The 18,138-nt window shown below is 48.7% G+C and overlaps 1 protein-coding gene across 1 annotated transcript in view; it reads left to right on the top strand.

The window, feature by feature from the left end:
* The window catches only part of pald1a (phosphatase domain containing paladin 1a), a 129,916-nt gene that overhangs the window by 74,842 nt on the left and 36,936 nt on the right, over nt 1-18,138 (top strand). The gene's annotated exons all lie outside the window — the stretch shown is intronic.

The following is an 18,138-nucleotide window of genomic DNA, read 5'->3' as shown; positions in this document are numbered from 1 at the left end:
CCCCGGTGGTCAGATCGTGTACAGCTCCCGTCGCTACACATTTAAAGGCTGTGATACGGTCGGGCAAATCGACGCAAAGGGTGGACGGAAGCTTCTCTGCGTCTCCTTTGTACTCACCACAGTTTGTAATGTCAGGGGGCTGGGAAAACAAACATGGAGGCGCCCACGGCAGGTTTAAGACCACGTTTGATGGATAAGAGTCACAAAAACGACTGAGATAAGTGTTTTTGTTTGTTTCGGGCTTGTTCTAGTCACTTCCACTGTTGTGAAGCTTCTCTCCGTCTCGAGCAGCCTTTTGTGTGGATTAGAGACTCCATGATATTTTTTCGTGCGTGTCGCTTTTAACAAAATGACTTGGAAGTTGAAGGAGCTGCTCTTTTTAAACAACAAGGGATTCAAATCATCGGTGTGTAATTGTTTTTGGCTAAAGTGATGGATGGATGTGGCGGTGTGCTTGTAATCATCTATAAGACTTATTAACCATCAATGTAGAAATCACCTTTTTAAAATTTTCTTTATTATTTCATTTATATATGTCAGGAAAAGTTTGCATTTTGTTACGGTTTTATCTTTTATGTTTTGATATTTACTTCCAGAAACGGGCAAGTTAAGTGTCTGATGCCACAATGACAGTGAAACACTTTTTTAGACAATAGACTGTAATTTTCCGCACAAAGTAATCAATACTTTCTTTGTAGTTCTGGCTCAAATGTGTTTCTTGTTTTCGTATCATATTTTTGATGCTTTTGACAATCGTTCTTGCCACTTAAAAGCTTTTTCCATTCATAAATTGTCCAATCTCAAAGTCTTTTGTCAGAGCGAAACGTTTTTGGACAAATCTCAGACCTCCACATGCTGTTTTATTCTAATTATTAAACATTTCATCCTTTCAAACTTGTCAGAAAGAGCCAAAATAAACACAAACCGACGACACTTTGAGACGAGAGCTGATTGTCCTTCTCTTTTGTGTCTGAAAAAGCTGATTTAAAACTGAAATAAACAAATTAAATCAATGCTTGTGAAAATAAGTGATCAAAATTCCAGTTTTAATCTTAATTCTGTTGTTTATTTGTTGCAGTTCATGTTTTTTTCAGCATTTTTTCAGCATTTAGAAAAGGATTAATTCTTTGAGCTTTCTCGTGTCGGCAGCATAAAGTCGTTTCAATCCATTTTTAGTGTTTACTGTGACGTTTTATTCAGCTGTAGAACATTTTCATCTGAACCTGAAGCTCTTTAGTGCAGCTTTTCTCCCTCGCAGTACCGCCATCGCCCAGGAAGCGGCGCCAGCGCTCAATAAATAAATCTTGTCGTGTTCTAAAACATTACATCAATATTTTTACCCCAAGAACAAAATCTGGCTAAATTTTATTATTTTATTCTTCTACTTTATTCCTTTTTTATTTATTTAAAATTTGTATTTAAAAAAAAAAAATGTTTTTCACTTTTTCTTATTTATTCAGGTTTTTTTTAATACATTGATTTTATTATTTTCTTCTTCTACTTTGCACATTTTATTTATTTGATTACTAAGTGAGATTTTTAACTTTTTCTTTATTTATTCAGTTTTTTTTTTAAATAGATACATTTTTAAAATGTAATGATTAAAAAAACGCATTTATTTTAATAAATAGAATAAAAGAAGAAAAGAGAGAGAGATAACGATGATGAAAGAGAGAGAAAGAGGAAAAGAGAGAGATAACGATGATGAAAGAGAGAGAAAGAGGAAAAGAGAGAGATAACGATGATGAAAGAGAGAGAAAGAGGAAAAGAGAGAGATAACGATGATGAAAGAGAGAGAAAGAGGAAAAGAGAGAGATAACGATGATGAAAGAGAGAGAAAGAGGAAAAGAGAGAGATAACGATGATGAAAGAGAGAGAAAGAGGAAAAGAGAGAGATAACGATGATGAAAGAGAGAGAAAGAGGAAAAGAGAGAGATAACGATGATGAAAGAGAGAGAAAGAGGAAAAGAGAGAGATAACGATGATGAAAGAGAGAGAAAGAGGAAAAGAGAGATAACGATGACGAACCACTGGGATTATTCTCATATCCAGCGAGTGGACACGCGCTGACCCGAGCTCTCGGTCAGAACAGAGCGACAAAAGGAGACGAGCTTTCAGAGGATCTCGTGGTCTTGTCAATCAGGGTTTATAAAGGTGAAGATGGCAGACGTGTCCTCGCGCAAAGACCATTGACGTCATGAGTGTCATCATCAATCTAAAGGTGAATACGTGGGTCTGAGTGGGTCATGATGGACGATGGTGCTGGACGCTTGTCTGTTCGGGGTTCGCTCTGTGATTCAGGTCATTACCGTGTTAGAAAGTGTGATCTGGATGTGACAAATGTGACTTTTTGGAGTTTGGAGGGTTTTTTGCAGTGTAATTTTCACAAACATTCGAGTCGAGAGGAATGTGGATGTGAACGTTGTCGGTTGTCAAAGAAATCCAGTGAAAGCGCCCCCTGCAGGCCGGACCACTCATTGAACTAAATATAGAGAACTACATTTTGAACTTTGCAAAAAATGTAAATTTAAATTATACTTCCTGTTTGTATTTGATGACATCACACGAGGAAATTACAGAGCAATCACTGGGCCAAAACTCATCTAATGTCGCACTTATTTTAAATTGATGAACAAAAATTTATGAGAACGACTTTATTTTGTTAAATTCTGTTTAGAGAGTCGTTGTTTCTTTGTAAAAATTCAAAAAACCCAATAATTAGATTTTATGTTTGGATTTTTAACTGGAAAACTCTTTCAAACTTTAACATTTTCTATTTAATTTTGTTGTTGCAACATTTTTATTTATTTTTGCGTAATATGTGGTTTGTCAATAATTGTGATTATTTAGGTTAAAAAAAAAGAAAAACAGATTTATAATTGTGGGCATTTTAGAAGCAATTTCAGTTCAACCTGCACTCAAAAAAAGTAACCCTAAACGTAAAAAGCTTCTTACGTTAACTATATTAATTAACTATATTAATCTAAGTGTATTATTCACTCATTAAATTGACTTAATTGTTCAGAAAGTTTGATTTCATAAAACCAGTCTCACACTAGACAAGTCGTGATCTTTTAGACTGTTCGAACGAGAGGAAAATCAGTACATTACCGTTGTTTGCCGTCAATAATTGAGTTTAATGATTTGATGTTGTGACATTCCTGCTCATTTGCATAATCAGATAACTCCAGAAAGCAGATATCGGCGTGACGCGTGACGGATGCAATCAAAATCCCACTCTGCGTAAGCTAATGAGGCGGAAAAACCTTTAAAAGATGGAGAAAAGGCCATTTTACATGCCGTCTCCTTTAATTAAACCATGACTAAACATGAATAATGCATCATGTACGTCCGTGACCACACACTTCAGCAGCTTTGGAAGGTGCATGATGTTAGCGGTGAAAAAACAGGAAGCTAACGCCAATAGGTGAATGACAGTCGGTAAATACACTCGAGTAGAGCTGGGTTTCGATTCAAATTTCAAGAATCGATTCGATTCTGATTTTTACGTTTCAAAATAGTTTTTTTTTCCGATTTCTCAGATCCCATCCGATTCGCTCCGATTTCGATCTGATTTCGATTCGATCCGGGGGTTAATGTTATTAAAAAATAAAAATGTATTTGTTATTTCAACCCAGCTCTACACTCGAGACAGATTTACTGCCGCTGTGTGTGAGACCAGACAGTTTAAAGCGCCCCCTGCAGGACGAGTCATTGAACTAAAATGCAGTTAAAATAAATATGTATAGAATTTTGCCAAAAATTATGAAAATTGTATTACAGAATATCACAGTTTTTAGCTTTTATGAGTTCACTTCCTGTTTGTAACTGATGACATCACACTAGGAAATTACTCAGCAAACACTTTTTTTTTTTGACGAAAAATTAAATAAATATTTTGTTGAATTAATGTTTAGAGAGTCAAAAAAAATGTGGTTCTTTGTGTAAATTTTGTGAGTGTCCCAGGTGTGATGTCACTTCCTGTCATTTTCTACAGATTTTTTCCACGTTTTCTCCACAAATACCTGCTCGATTGATGTAAAACTATAATGTATATGTACGACAGTTATAAATACACTAAATAAAGTCAGAATTAGAACATCGTAAAAACCTGTCATGGGCACTTTAAACCATCATTGTCCTGGAGATGAATAATCTGATCGAGATGCACTTTTAAACACAACACCTGCGCGGGTCAACTGGAACGCGGCCTTTAAACGTATGCAAAGACGTTCTAAATTGCAGAATGGAGGCGTGAAGTGAAGTGGAACACAATGTGATTTCGCCGGAGAAACCGTGATTAACATCAGAATATCACGAAATATGAAATATCCAGATGATTTATACACGTATTTGACGGTGGACAGACATAACCTTTTTCAGTTTTTATTTTTAATCGCCTCTTTTGACTATTATATTTCAGATTTGACTAAACATTTTGCCCGTTTGTCCCCAGTTTGAACCATTTTTGTAAAGTTTATAATTGTACTTCCTGGTTGGACATGGGTAGAGGTGATTCCACAGCTGTTACCATAGCAACCAGACTGTAAACAAGAGCCAAACTCCACATAAATGACACAACAGTTCTGATCTGACACAATAACACCATAAAACACCTTTATTTAGTCTAACCGTGGTTTAAACTGTCTCTGTGTCGCACACTGATGACATCACAGAGGGATTCAGCTCCACTTCCTGTCTTTTTAAAGCCTTATTTTTCAAACTTTCCTCACAAAATGCAACTTAACAGAAGTAAAACTGTGATAAATATTGACCACAAGTTCTACACCACCAAACGAGGTCAGAATTATAAAAACAGCAGAACCTTTAATATGAACTTTAAAGACCAAATTTGAGCCGTCCTTCACTCAGCTCCGGGCAGCTTTCGGGGTCCCGTGTCCAGATGGTGAGCTCGGGTCACTCTGGACTTTACCTGCACGTTCACGTTACACAGAAGCACTCTGTAACCCCGGCAACTCCTCTTTCGTCCCGGCGTTGCTGCCCTTGCGTCCGGAGCTGCAGCTGCTCCGCGTCCGGATGCTTTTCAGGACCAGCTTTTATTTTAAGAACGTTTTCCACGGCAGCTGCGAGGGGCTTTTCCCTTCGAGGAGCGGGGGTCCTGAACGTCACACGAGGAGCGGGGGTCCTGAGCGGGGGTCCTGAACGTCACACGAGGAGCGGGGGTCCTGAGCGGGGGTCCTGAACGTCACACGAGGAGCGGGGGTCCTGAGCGGGGGTCCTGAACGTCACACGAGGAGCGGGGGTCCTGAGCGGGGGTCCTGAACGTCACACGAGAAGCGGGGGTCCTGAACGTCACACAAGGAGCGGGGGTCCTGAACGTCACACAAGGAGCGGGGATCCTGAGCCGGGGTCCTGAACGTCACACGAGGAGCGGGGGTCCGGGGTCCTGAACGTCACACGAGGAGCGGGGGTCCTGAGCCGGGGTCCTGAACGTCACACGAGGAGCGGGGGTCCGGGGTCCTGAACGTCACACGAGGAGCGGGGGTCCTGAGCCGGGGTCCTGAACGTCACACGAGGAGCCGGGGTCCTGAACGTCACACGAGGAGTGGGGGTCCTGAGCCGGGGTCCTGAACGTCACACGAGGAGTGGGGGTCCTGAGCCGGGGTCTTGAACGTCACACGAGGAGCGGGAGTCCCTGAACGTCACGTGAGGAGCGGGGGTCCTGAACGTCACACGAGGAGCAGGGGTCCCTGAACGTCACACGAGGAGCGGGGGTCCTGAACGTCACACGAGGAGCGGGGGTCCCTGAACGTCACGTGAGGAGCGGGGGTCCTGAACGTCACACGAGGAGCAGGGGTCCCTGAACGTCACACGAGGAGCAGGGGTCCCTGAACGTCACACGAGGAGCGGGGGTCCTGAACATCACACGAGGAGCGAGGGTCCTGAGCCGGGTCCTGAACGTCCCACGAGGAGCGAGGGTCCTGAACGTCACACGAGGAGCGGGGGTCCCTGAACGTCACGTGAGGAGCGGGGGTCCCTGAACGTCACACGAGGAGCGGGGGTCCCTGAACGTCACACGAGGAGCGGGGGTCCTGAGCCGGGGTCCTGAACGTCACACGAGGAGCGGGGGTCCCTGAACGTCACGTGAGGAGCGGGGGTCCTGAACGTCACACGAGGAGCAGGGGTCCCTGAACGTCACACGAGGAGCAGGGGTCCCTGAACGTCACACGAGGAGCGGGGGTCCTGAACGTCACACGAGGAGCGGGGGTCCTGAACATCACACGAGGAGCGAGGGTCCTGAGCCGGGTCCTGAACGTCCCACGAGGAGCGAGGGTCCTGAACGTCACACGAGGAGCGGGGGTCCCTGAACGTCACGTGAGGAGCGGGGGTCCCTGAACGTCACACGAGGAGCGGGGGTCCCTGAACGTCACACGAGGAGCGGGGGTCCTGAGCCGGGGTCCTGAACGTCACACGAGGAGCGGGGGTCCTGAGCCGGGGTCCTGAACATCACACGAGGAGCGGGGGTCCCTGAACGTCACACGAGGAGCGGGGTCCTGAGCCGGGGTCTTGAACGTCACACGAGAAGCGGGGGTCCCTGAACGTCACACGAGGAGCGGGGGTCCTGAGCCGGGGTCCTGAACGTCACACGAGGAGCGGGGGTCCTGAACGTCACACGAGGAGCAGGGGTCCTGAGCCGGGGTCCTGAACGTCACACGAGGAGCGGGGGTCCTGAGCCGGGGTCCTGAACGTCACACGAGGAGCGGGGGTCCTGAGCCGGGGTCCTGAACGTCACACGAGGAGCGGGGGTCCCTGAACGTCACACGAGGAGCGGGGGTCCCTGAACGTCACACGAGGAGCGGGGGTCCTGAGCCGGGGTCCTGAACGTCACACGAGGAGCGGGGGTCCTGAGCCGGGGTCCTGAACGTCACACGAGGAGCGGGGGTCCTGAGCCGGGGTCCTGAACGTCACACGAGGAGCGGGAGTCCCTGAACGTCACGTGAGGAGCGGGGGTCCTGAACGTCACACGAGGAGCAGGGGTCCCTGAACGTCACACGAGGAGCAGGGGTCCCTGAACGTCACACGAGGAGCGGGGGTCCTGAACGTCACACGAGGAGCAGGGGTCCCTTAACGTCACACGAGGAGCAGGGGTCCCTGAACGTCACACGAGGAGCGGGGGTCCTGAACGTCACACGAGGAGCGGGGGTCCTGAGCGGGGGTCCTGAACGTCACACGAGGAGCGGGGGTCCTGAGCGGGGGTCCTGAACGTCACACGAGAAGCGGGGGTCCTGAACGTCACACAAGGAGCGGGGGTCCTGAACGTCACACAAGGAGCGGGGATCCTGAGCCGGGGTCCTGAACGTCACACGAGGAGCGGGGGTCCGGGGTCCTGAACGTCACACGAGGAGCGGGGGTCCTGAGCCGGGGTCCTGAACGTCACACGAGGAGCGGGGGTCCGGGGTCCTGAACGTCACACGAGGAGCGGGGGTCCTGAGCCGGGGTCCTGAACGTCACACGAGGAGCCGGGGTCCTGAACGTCACACGAGGAGTGGGGGTCCTGAGCCGGGGTCCTGAACGTCACACGAGGAGTGGGGGTCCTGAGCCGGGGTCTTGAACGTCACACGAGGAGCGGGAGTCCCTGAACGTCACGTGAGGAGCGGGGGTCCTGAACGTCACACGAGGAGCAGGGGTCCCTGAACGTCACACGAGGAGCGGGGGTCCTGAACGTCACACGAGGAGCGGGGGTCCCTGAACGTCACGTGAGGAGCGGGGGTCCTGAACGTCACACGAGGAGCAGGGGTCCCTGAACGTCACACGAGGAGCAGGGGTCCCTGAACGTCACACGAGGAGCGGGGGTCCTGAACGTCACACGAGGAGCGGGGGTCCTGAACATCACACGAGGAGCGAGGGTCCTGAGCCGGGTCCTGAACGTCCCACGAGGAGCGAGGGTCCTGAACGTCACACGAGGAGCGGGGGTCCCTGAACGTCACGTGAGGAGCGGGGGTCCCTGAACGTCACACGAGGAGCGGGGGTCCCTGAACGTCACACGAGGAGCGGGGGTCCTGAGCCGGGGTCCTGAACGTCACACGAGGAGCGGGGGTCCCTGAACGTCACGTGAGGAGCGGGGGTCCTGAACGTCACACGAGGAGCAGGGGTCCCTGAACGTCACACGAGGAGCAGGGGTCCCTGAACGTCACACGAGGAGCGGGGGTCCTGAACGTCACACGAGGAGCGGGGGTCCTGAACATCACACGAGGAGCGAGGGTCCTGAGCCGGGTCCTGAACGTCCCACGAGGAGCGAGGGTCCTGAACGTCACACGAGGAGCGGGGGTCCCTGAACGTCACGTGAGGAGCGGGGGTCCCTGAACGTCACACGAGGAGCGGGGGTCCCTGAACGTCACACGAGGAGCGGGGGTCCTGAGCCGGGGTCCTGAACGTCACACGAGGAGCGGGGGTCCTGAGCCGGGGTCCTGAACATCACACGAGGAGCGGGGGTCCCTGAACGTCACACGAGGAGCGGGGTCCTGAGCCGGGGTCTTGAACGTCACACGAGAAGCGGGGGTCCCTGAACGTCACACGAGGAGCGGGGGTCCTGAGCCGGGGTCCTGAACGTCACACGAGGAGCGGGGGTCCTGAACGTCACACGAGGAGCAGGGGTCCTGAGCCGGGGTCCTGAACGTCACACGAGGAGCGGGGGTCCTGAGCCGGGGTCCTGAACGTCACACGAGGAGCGGGGGTCCTGAGCCGGGGTCCTGAACGTCACACGAGGAGCGGGGGTCCCTGAACGTCACACGAGGAGCGGGGGTCCCTGAACGTCACACGAGGAGCGGGGGTCCTGAGCCGGGGTCCTGAACGTCACACGAGGAGCGGGGGTCCTGAGCCGGGGTCCTGAACGTCACACGAGGAGCGGGGGTCCTGAGCCGGGGTCCTGAACGTCACACGAGGAGCGGGAGTCCTGAGCCGGGGTCCTGAACGTCACACGAGGAGCGGGAGTCCCTGAACGTCACGTGAGGAGCGGGGGTCCTGAACGTCACACGAGGAGCAGGGGTCCCTGAACGTCACACGAGGAGCAGGGGTCCCTGAACGTCACACGAGGAGCGGGGGTCCTGAACGTCACACGAGGAGCGGGGGTCCTGAACATCACACGAGGAGCGAGGGTCCTGAGCCGGGTCCTGAACGTCCCACGAGGAGCGAGGGTCCTGAACGTCACACGAGGAGCGGGGGTCCCTGAACGTCACGTGAGGAGCGGGGGTCCCTGAACGTCACACGAGGAGCGGGGGTCCCTGAACGTCACACGAGGAGCGGGGGTCCTGAGCCGGGGTCCTGAACGTCACACGAGGAGCGGGGGTCCCTGAACGTCACGTGAGGAGCGGGGGTCCTGAACGTCACACGAGGAGCAGGGGTCCCTGAACGTCACACGAGGAGCAGGGGTCCCTGAACGTCACACGAGGAGCGGGGGTCCTGAACGTCACACGAGGAGCGGGGGTCCTGAACATCACACGAGGAGCGAGGGTCCTGAGCCGGGTCCTGAACGTCCCACGAGGAGCGAGGGTCCTGAACGTCACACGAGGAGCGGGGGTCCCTGAACGTCACGTGAGGAGCGGGGGTCCCTGAACGTCACACGAGGAGCGGGGGTCCCTGAACGTCACACGAGGAGCGGGGGTCCTGAGCCGGGGTCCTGAACGTCACACGAGGAGCGGGGGTCCTGAGCCGGGGTCCTGAACATCACACGAGGAGCGGGGGTCCCTGAACGTCACACGAGGAGCGGGGTCCTGAGCCGGGGTCTTGAACGTCACACGAGAAGCGGGGGTCCCTGAACGTCACACGAGGAGCGGGGGTCCTGAGCCGGGGTCCTGAACGTCACACGAGGAGCGGGGGTCCTGAACGTCACACGAGGAGCAGGGGTCCTGAGCCGGGGTCCTGAACGTCACACGAGGAGCGGGGGTCCTGAGCCGGGGTCCTGAACGTCACACGAGGAGCGGGGGTCCTGAGCCGGGGTCCTGAACGTCACACGAGGAGCGGGGGTCCCTGAACGTCACACGAGGAGCGGGGGTCCCTGAACGTCACACGAGGAGCGGGGGTCCTGAGCCGGGGTCCTGAACGTCACACGAGGAGCGGGGGTCCTGAGCCGGGGTCCTGAACGTCACACGAGGAGCGGGGGTCCTGAGCCGGGGTCCTGAACGTCACACGAGGAGCGGGAGTCCTGAGCCGGGGTCCTGAACGTCACACGAGGAGCGGGAGTCCCTGAACGTCACGTGAGGAGCGGGGGTCCTGAACGTCACACGAGGAGCAGGGGTCCCTGAACGTCACACGAGGAGCGGGGGTCCTGAACGTCACACGAGGAGCAGGGGTCCCTGAACGTCACACGAGGAGCAGGGGTCCCTGAACGTCACACGAGGAGCGGGGGTCCTGAACGTCACACAAGGAGCGGGGGTCCTGAACGTCACACGAGGAGCGGGGATCCTGAGCCGGGGTCCTGAACGTCACACGAGGAGCGGGGGTCCGGGGTCCTGAACGTCACACGAGGAGCGGGGGTCCTGAGCCGGGGTCCTGAACGTCACACGAGGAGCGGGGGTCCCTGAACGTCACACGAGGAGCGGGGGTCCCTGAACGTCACACGAGGAGCGGGGGTCCTGAGCCGGGGTCCTGAACGTCACACGAGGAGCGGGGGTCCTGAGCCGGGGTCCTGAACGTCACACGAGGAGCGGGGGTCCTGAGCCGGGGTCCTGAACGTCACGCGCTTTAGATCCACGGAGCCACAATCGCACGTCGTTAGGATCGAAAATGTGTTTTACCCGAAGGTTCAAGAAAAGAAACATTTATGGATTATTTGTACATAAATGTGTGGTTGCAGTTAGGGACGTCACGATCACATACAGTATTATCGTAAGAAATAAAACTAAAATAATCTTGACTCTTTTAGAAGCATAATTAAGTCTTTTTATTTTAATCTGTAGTCCAAAAATAAGACTTCATCATGTTGCACGAGCTCCGCGATATTGTGTCAATCCAAGAGAAATGTGTTAAAATATGTCTTTGATTGTTTGAGCTGAGGTTTGATTACCGTATTTTCCGGACTTTAAGTCGCACAATTTTTCATAGTTTTGGGCCGGGGTGCGACTTATACTTATATCTATACTTATACTTATGCGACTTAGATGTGATATTATTTGTTATTTTCACACTTGCAACAGCATTTCATACTCCAGTGCGACTTATATATGTTTTTTATTCTCTAATATGCATTTTTTGGCTGGTGCGACTTATACTCCAGAAAATATGGTAAAATTTATCCAAGCTAAAAACAGTTTTGATTTTGAGATTTCTGTCATTTCTTTGTGATTTGAATGCATTTTCCCCTGTTGTGTGAAGCACTTTGTGTGTGAAAAGTGCTCTACAAATAAACCTTCCATTTAATAAGCTCGATATTGTCTTTGTGCTGCACTTTGAGCCACTGTGGTGTTTTTGAGGCACAAAAGTGGCGCATACGTCAAGCGCCGCGGAGTCCGCTGATGAACAGCGTCCAGCGCGAGATGTGGAGCTTATCAGGGAAAATGGAGCTGGTGGGGGTAAATCTGTGCATCCGTAACCTCGCATTATAAACACTTATAACCATAGCTCCTGCTGTTCCACCGTCTCCATGGCAGCCGTCAGAACTTTACATGTGCACTTTCCCGGGAACAGTACGTCGACCCACATGAGCTCCATTTTCCCATGATTAGCCCCATGTCTTGCGCTCGACGCTGCTCATCAGCGGACTCGGCGGCGCTTGACGTATGCGCGGCGATTCATGCCACTCCAGAAGTCACCAAAGGCACACGGCGTCCCTCACGGCCCCGTCCCATAATCCCGCTTGCCTGACCAGCCAAGACCACACGCTTTGAAAATACTGTACAAAGAAGTTTTGGTCTGGGATCCAACTCGGTCGCTCCGATTTCCAAAGGGAGTGATTGACAGGCGGATTAACCAATCAGACAAACGCATTGTCCGATCGTGTCTAAACAAACATGGCGGATTACGAGGAAAGAATGAAAATAACACCGACCGAGAAACGTTGCCGAGTCAACAAGTGACGCACTAAACTTCTGAATGTTCCGAAAATATTTGAGAGACGTCTTCCGCATTTGAGAGACACGTGACACACATTAGCGGCGATGGTTGGACCGGTTCACGCTCGGAGAGTTTTTTTGACGCCCCCTAATGGTCCGATTCCAGACCCTTCTGCATTTGAACAGAATGTGGGAGGAACCGGCTGCTCAGGCAATAATCCTGCAGGTCCAGATCTAACCCGCTTCTCTACCGTCGCTAACGCCTCGTGCCTTTCGTGACTTCTGGAGTGACATGTGTCGTCAAGCGCCGCTGAGTCCGCTGATGAGCAGCATCGAGTGCAAGAAGTGGAGCTAATCAGGGAAAATGGAGCTCATGTGGGTCGACGTACTGTTCCCGGGAAAGTCCGCACATGTAAAGTTCTGACGGCCGCCATGGAGACGGTGGAACAGCAGGAGCTATGGTTATAAGTGTTTATAATGCGAGGTTACGGGCGCACAGATTTACACACACCAGCTCCATTTTCCCGGATTAGTTCCACTCGACGCTGCTCATCAGCGGACTCAGCGGCGCTTGACTCGTTCACGGCGATACATCAGTTACATGTCATTCCAGAAGTCACCAAAGGCACGAGGCGTTAGCGACGGTAGAGAAGCGAGTTAGATCTGGACCTGCGGGATTATTGCCCGAGCAGCCGGTCCCTCCCACATTCTGTTCAAATGCAGAAGGGTCTGGAATCGCACTATTAGGGGGCGTCAAAAAAACTCTCCGAGCGTGAACCGGTCCAACCACCGCCACTAATATGTGTCACGTGTCTCTCAAATGCGGAAGACGTCTCTCAAATATTTTCGGAACATTCAGAACAAAATATATAACTTAATTTACCTCAGATTTACAGAGTTTAGTGCGTCGCTTGTCGACTCAGCAGAAGTCGGCAACGTTTCTCAGTCTGTGTTATTTTTATTCTTTCCTCGTAATCCTCCATGTTTGTTTAGACACGAACGGATAATGTCTGATTGGTTAATCCGCCTGTCAATCACTCCCTTTGGAAATCGGAGCGACCGAGTTGGATCCCAGACCAAAACTTCTTTGTACAGTATTTTCAAAGCGTGTGGTCTTGGCGGGTCAGGCAAGCGGGATTATGGGACGTACGAGTTTTTTGTCGGATTAAACGCACGTCTGGACAGAGGGATGTTTGGCGTTGTCGGTGTGCTGTAACCACGGAAACGGAGGCTCTGGAGGCAGACCTTGTTGACATGTAATCAGAGTGTTGTTGGGACGGACGCCTTTGGAACGTACTTTTGGCGGCAGGAGAAAGAAAATAGGAAGACAGACGGACGGACGGATGGACGGACAGACTGAGAAAGACTGTAAGAAAGACAGACAGACTGAGAAAGACTGTAAGAAAGACAGACTGAGAAAGACTGTAAGAAAGACAGACAGACTGAGAAAGACTGTAAGAAAGACAGACTGAGAAAGACTGTAAGCAAGACGGATGGACGGATGAAGAAATGGCTGGCACAAACCACTCCGGCGATCAAGGACTGCGCTGACGTAGCAACAGACATCAGGCAAATGGAAACAATTGGACCGTCTTGAACCTCATTCATTGGTCGTTGACACCTGCCCCCTGCTGTCCATCTCCTGCGGTGCGTCCAGGGAACAGACGAACTGCTACACGTCGGCGGTATTACTGAGTTCACCTGTTCATCTTTCTTTTCTGACACCTGCGTGAGAGTTTCCATCTGGTGCGAGTCTGTGGAAAATTAGTCCAGCCTCCCGTGGTTTTATACGGGCTTTTATAAGCGCTAGTGCCGTTTAGCTAACGGCTACAAACAATAACAAACCACAGGGAGCGTGCGGTCGGGTTTGAATGAAAAGGGTTCTCACAGTAGACCGTGCTAAAAGACTTCAGGGGTCTGGCACGGGGTTCGGGTTTGCTGTGCGACCTGGATCTCTCTCTGGGAACGGGCATTGAACTGGCAACCTGCTAGTTACCGGGTTGAGTTCCAGCTTGACCGTTCAGAGACGAGCTGCCAGCGTGAGAGGTGCAAACATGCAAAGCAGGAAGTGCAAAAGAAACATATTAATTTATACAGTTTTATGAAGAGGACTTCAGAGGAGGAGCAGGACATGTTTAGTCCTGGTTTAGTCCTGGTTTAGAGCAGGTTTAAGCTTGGTTTAGTCCTGGTTTAGTGGTTTAGCCCTGGTTTAGCTGTGGTTTAGCCATGGTTTAGACCTGGTTTAGTTCTGGTTTAGACCTGGTTTAGTTCTGGTTTAGACCCGGTTTAGTCCCATCTTAGAGCTAGTTTAGTCATGGTTTAGTCATGGTTTAGACCTGGTTTGGACCTGGTTTAGACCTGGTTTAGTCTTGGTTTAGATCTCTTGTAGACCTTTAGTCTTTAGTAGTTTACCTTCTTTGTATTAAACACACTTTAGACCCAATGTCGTTTAGGTTTAGCACTGGTTTAGTTTAGTCCATACAATAACCTAGATTTAGATTATTCTCTTGTTCTTCTCCCGTTTTAGTCCAATACTAGTTCTTCTTTTACCCTCGTACTCTGCATTTCCTTGGTTTAGTCCCCGTTTCACCGTCATATTCCATCTCCTAAATCAAAACGCCGCATTATATCAAAACCGTTCATGTTTTGACATGTTAAAGTTTCCAAAGCCGTGACATTTAAGCGTTCTCAGCTGCGCGCGGAGGCCATTGTTTAACATAATTAGTGTTTACATGATTATAAAACCATATGCTCTGGTCTGTTTTCGTCCTCCGGCGGCAAAAAAAAAAAAAACCTAATCTTTTCCCTCCAGATATTCTGGTGCCCACATGTGGTCGGACACATGACGCCGCTCAGTAACGGTCTGCGGGTGCCAGAACGGCCTGGGCAACGCAGATAACGCATGCATTCTTATTCAAATATGTACATTAAACGTTAAAATTGTATTGCCTTTGCAGAGTGCGGAAGCCAAATTGGTTTATTCACATTATTCACGTTATAAATGTTCCTTCTCCACGTCTGCGTTTTTGTCCGAACGTCGTTAAAAAGTCATCGTCTTTCATGGTTTTGCGTTATAGCTTTGCTGCTCGTTGTGGATTAATTAACTCTCTCTTTGCTGCCATGTAATATAGACTTAAACGGGTGAAAAGGTTTGTGTTTGCGGTCTGTGCTTTTGAACTGTGGTATTATGTCATTGTCTCACACCCGAGCGGCCCTGGAGTCGTCTCATATTTTGCGTGTTTTAGTCATTCTGTCGCCGGGCGTCCTCTTCTAGGGCTGGACGTTAAAAATCCAAACGCGATCTCATTCTTGTGACGCATATTCCAGTACAAATATTATGCAAAATGACTTTATTTCAGCGTTTAAAGTGACGTCTGACGTGACAGGTTTTTATCATTTTCTAATTTTGACTTTATTTGGTGTTGGTAAAAATCTGTAGAAAATGACAGGAAGTGATATTTCCAGGTTTAGTCCTGGTTTAGTCCTGGTTTAGACCTTGTTTAGACCTGGTTTAGTCCTGGTTTAGACCTGGTTTAGACCTGGTTTAGTCCTGGTTTAGACCTTGTTTAGACCTGGTTTAGTCCTGGTTTAGACCTGGTTTAGACCTGGTTTAGTCCTGGTTTAGACCTAGTTTAGACCTGGTTTAGACCTGGTTTAGTCCTGGTTTAGACCTAGTTTAGACCTGGTTTAGTCCCGGTTTAGAGCTGGTTTAGACCTAGTTTAGACCTGGTTTAGTCCCGGTTTAGAGCTGGTTTAGACCTAGTTTAGACCTGGTTTAGTCCCGGTTTAGAGCTGGTTTAGACCTGGTTTAGTCCCGGTTTGGAGCTGGTTTAGTCTTGGTTTAGCTCTCTTGTAGACCTTCTTTAGTCTTTAGTAGTTTACCTTCTTTGTTTTAAACATGCTTTAGACCCAGTGTCGTTTAGGTTTAGCACTGGTTTAGTTCTAGTTTAGATCAGACAATAACCTAGATTTAGATTGACTTTTTTTTTCAGTGTTTAAAGTGACGTATGACAGGTTTTTATCATTTTCTAATTCTGACTTTATCTAGTGTATTTATACCTGTCGTACATATAAATGATAGTTTTACATCAATCGAGCAGGTATTTGTGGAGAAAACTTTGAAAAATCTGTAGAAAATGACAGGAAGTGACATCACACCAGGGACACTCATTCCAGTCAAAGTTTTTACAGAATTTACACAAAAGAAACAACTTTTTAGTGACTCTTAGAGAGGCACTAAACATGAATTTGATAAAATAAAGTCGCTCTCATGTTTTTTTATTTGTCAAATTTTTTTTTTTTTTTTTTACAATATATATTTTTTGGATTTGGGTGGAGTCTGCATGTTCTCCCCGTGTTACCGTGGGTTCTCTCCGGGTTCTCCGGCTTCCTCCCACCGTCCAAACACATGCATGTGTTAGGCAAAAATTGGTGACTCTAAATTGGCCCTAGTGAATGAATGTGAGAGTGAACTGTCTGTAATGTCTGTGTCTCTGTGTTGTACCTGCGACGAGTTGGCCACTGTCCAGGGTGTACCCCGCCTAAGGCCCGAGGTCACTGGGATAGGCTCCAGTCACCCGCGACCCCGAAAGGGAACAAGCGGTAGAAAATGGATGGATGGATGGATGTTTTGGCCGAATATCACGCGCAAAGTGGCGATGTCATATTGTCAGCCGCGTATCATTTATCGCATCGGGAAAGACTTTGTGATTCTTAAACCTCATCAAGTCCTTTCACCTTTAACTCGGTTTGATTTTCCAGCACTGAACTCGTCTGCATTAAGTTTGACACTGTTGTTAGCCTCTTTTAAGCGTATTTATGTATTTTAACCTTTTTATCAAGGTTGTTTTATATATATATATATATATATATATATATATATATATATATATATATATATATATATATATATATATATATATATATATATATATATACAGTAGATTAACAGGCTTCCTTTACATCTCCATGGAAAAAAGAAAACCATCCACCACCAAAGTTGCTCATTGCATCTTCAAATATAATTACGCTACAACTGCACTGTATTTTTTATAATTTTTTTGATCATTCTTAACGCATTTGAACAAACTCGGCACAAAAAACAGTCATAAATCTCCACAATATTTGCTGTAAGAAGACAAATGCATTGATCAAATTAGATTGCGTGGATAAAAAGGCTCTTTGTGCTTCGGGTGAAGAATGCTTCACCGCCGAGGATTACGGCCCTAAATCCCGCCGTCTGTTTTATTATTATTATTCTTAGCGATTCTTCGGCACTTGACACGACACCGGCGTTAGAAATGTCTTATTGCATGAGCTGTATCAATAATTCAACAGGGAGGGGCAAGTGACGTTCAGCAAACTCCCTCATGTGTCTGCTGTGAGATAAGTACGTGTTGGATGAATGTTAAAATCACCGCGTTTTATCCGTCTGCGGTTAAAACAAAAAAACGTATGTGTTTGACGGATGCCACAGCGTTACGAATGAAGTGGGGAAGTACTTTTATAAATCTACTGAGCAGTTAAAGCAGCAGCTAAGACAATTTACTGAATGTCCACCCTTCTCTCACCCTCATTCAATAGTATTCATATGTTTTTGATTAAGATCCAATAGTATAACTTGCTAGAATCTTATTTACCAAAGTGAATTTAACGTAATACAGACCTGGCTAAGTTGATTTTATATTTTTGTTTAGCATATTTAATACATCTTTTTAGTAGTTTGAGCTCTGTTTTGCTTAACCCAATTTCTAAATCCAGTACCGTAGTTTCTGGACTATAAGTCGCACTGGAGTATAAGTCGCAGCAGCCAAAAAATGCATAATAGAGAAGAAAAAAACATATATAAGTCGCACTGGAGTATGAAATGCTGTTGCAAGTGTGAAAATAACAAATAATATCACATATAAGTCGCTCCGGAGTATAAGTATATAAGTATAAGTCGCCAAAACTATGAAAAAAGGTGCAACTTATTGTCCGGAAAATACAGTATTTTATTTCCTGGAGTGTAAATAAAAACTTCCGAAAACATTTCCAGGTGACAAATGCCACCAATGGGAAACATTTGGGGCGTCGTGATGGAGTGTGCGCTGCGTGCGGTCGGGAGGATATTCTAGCACACGCGACGCTA

Source organism: Eucyclogobius newberryi, unplaced genomic scaffold (assembly GCF_026437365.1).
Source record: "Eucyclogobius newberryi isolate DKJ021-1_F unplaced genomic scaffold, fEucNew1.0.hap1 SCAF_20, whole genome shotgun sequence".
NCBI lineage: Eukaryota > Metazoa > Chordata > Actinopteri > Gobiiformes > Gobiidae > Eucyclogobius > Eucyclogobius newberryi.
The sequence above is the reverse complement of the archived record's forward strand: the minus strand, read 5'-3'. Positions and strand labels throughout refer to the sequence as shown.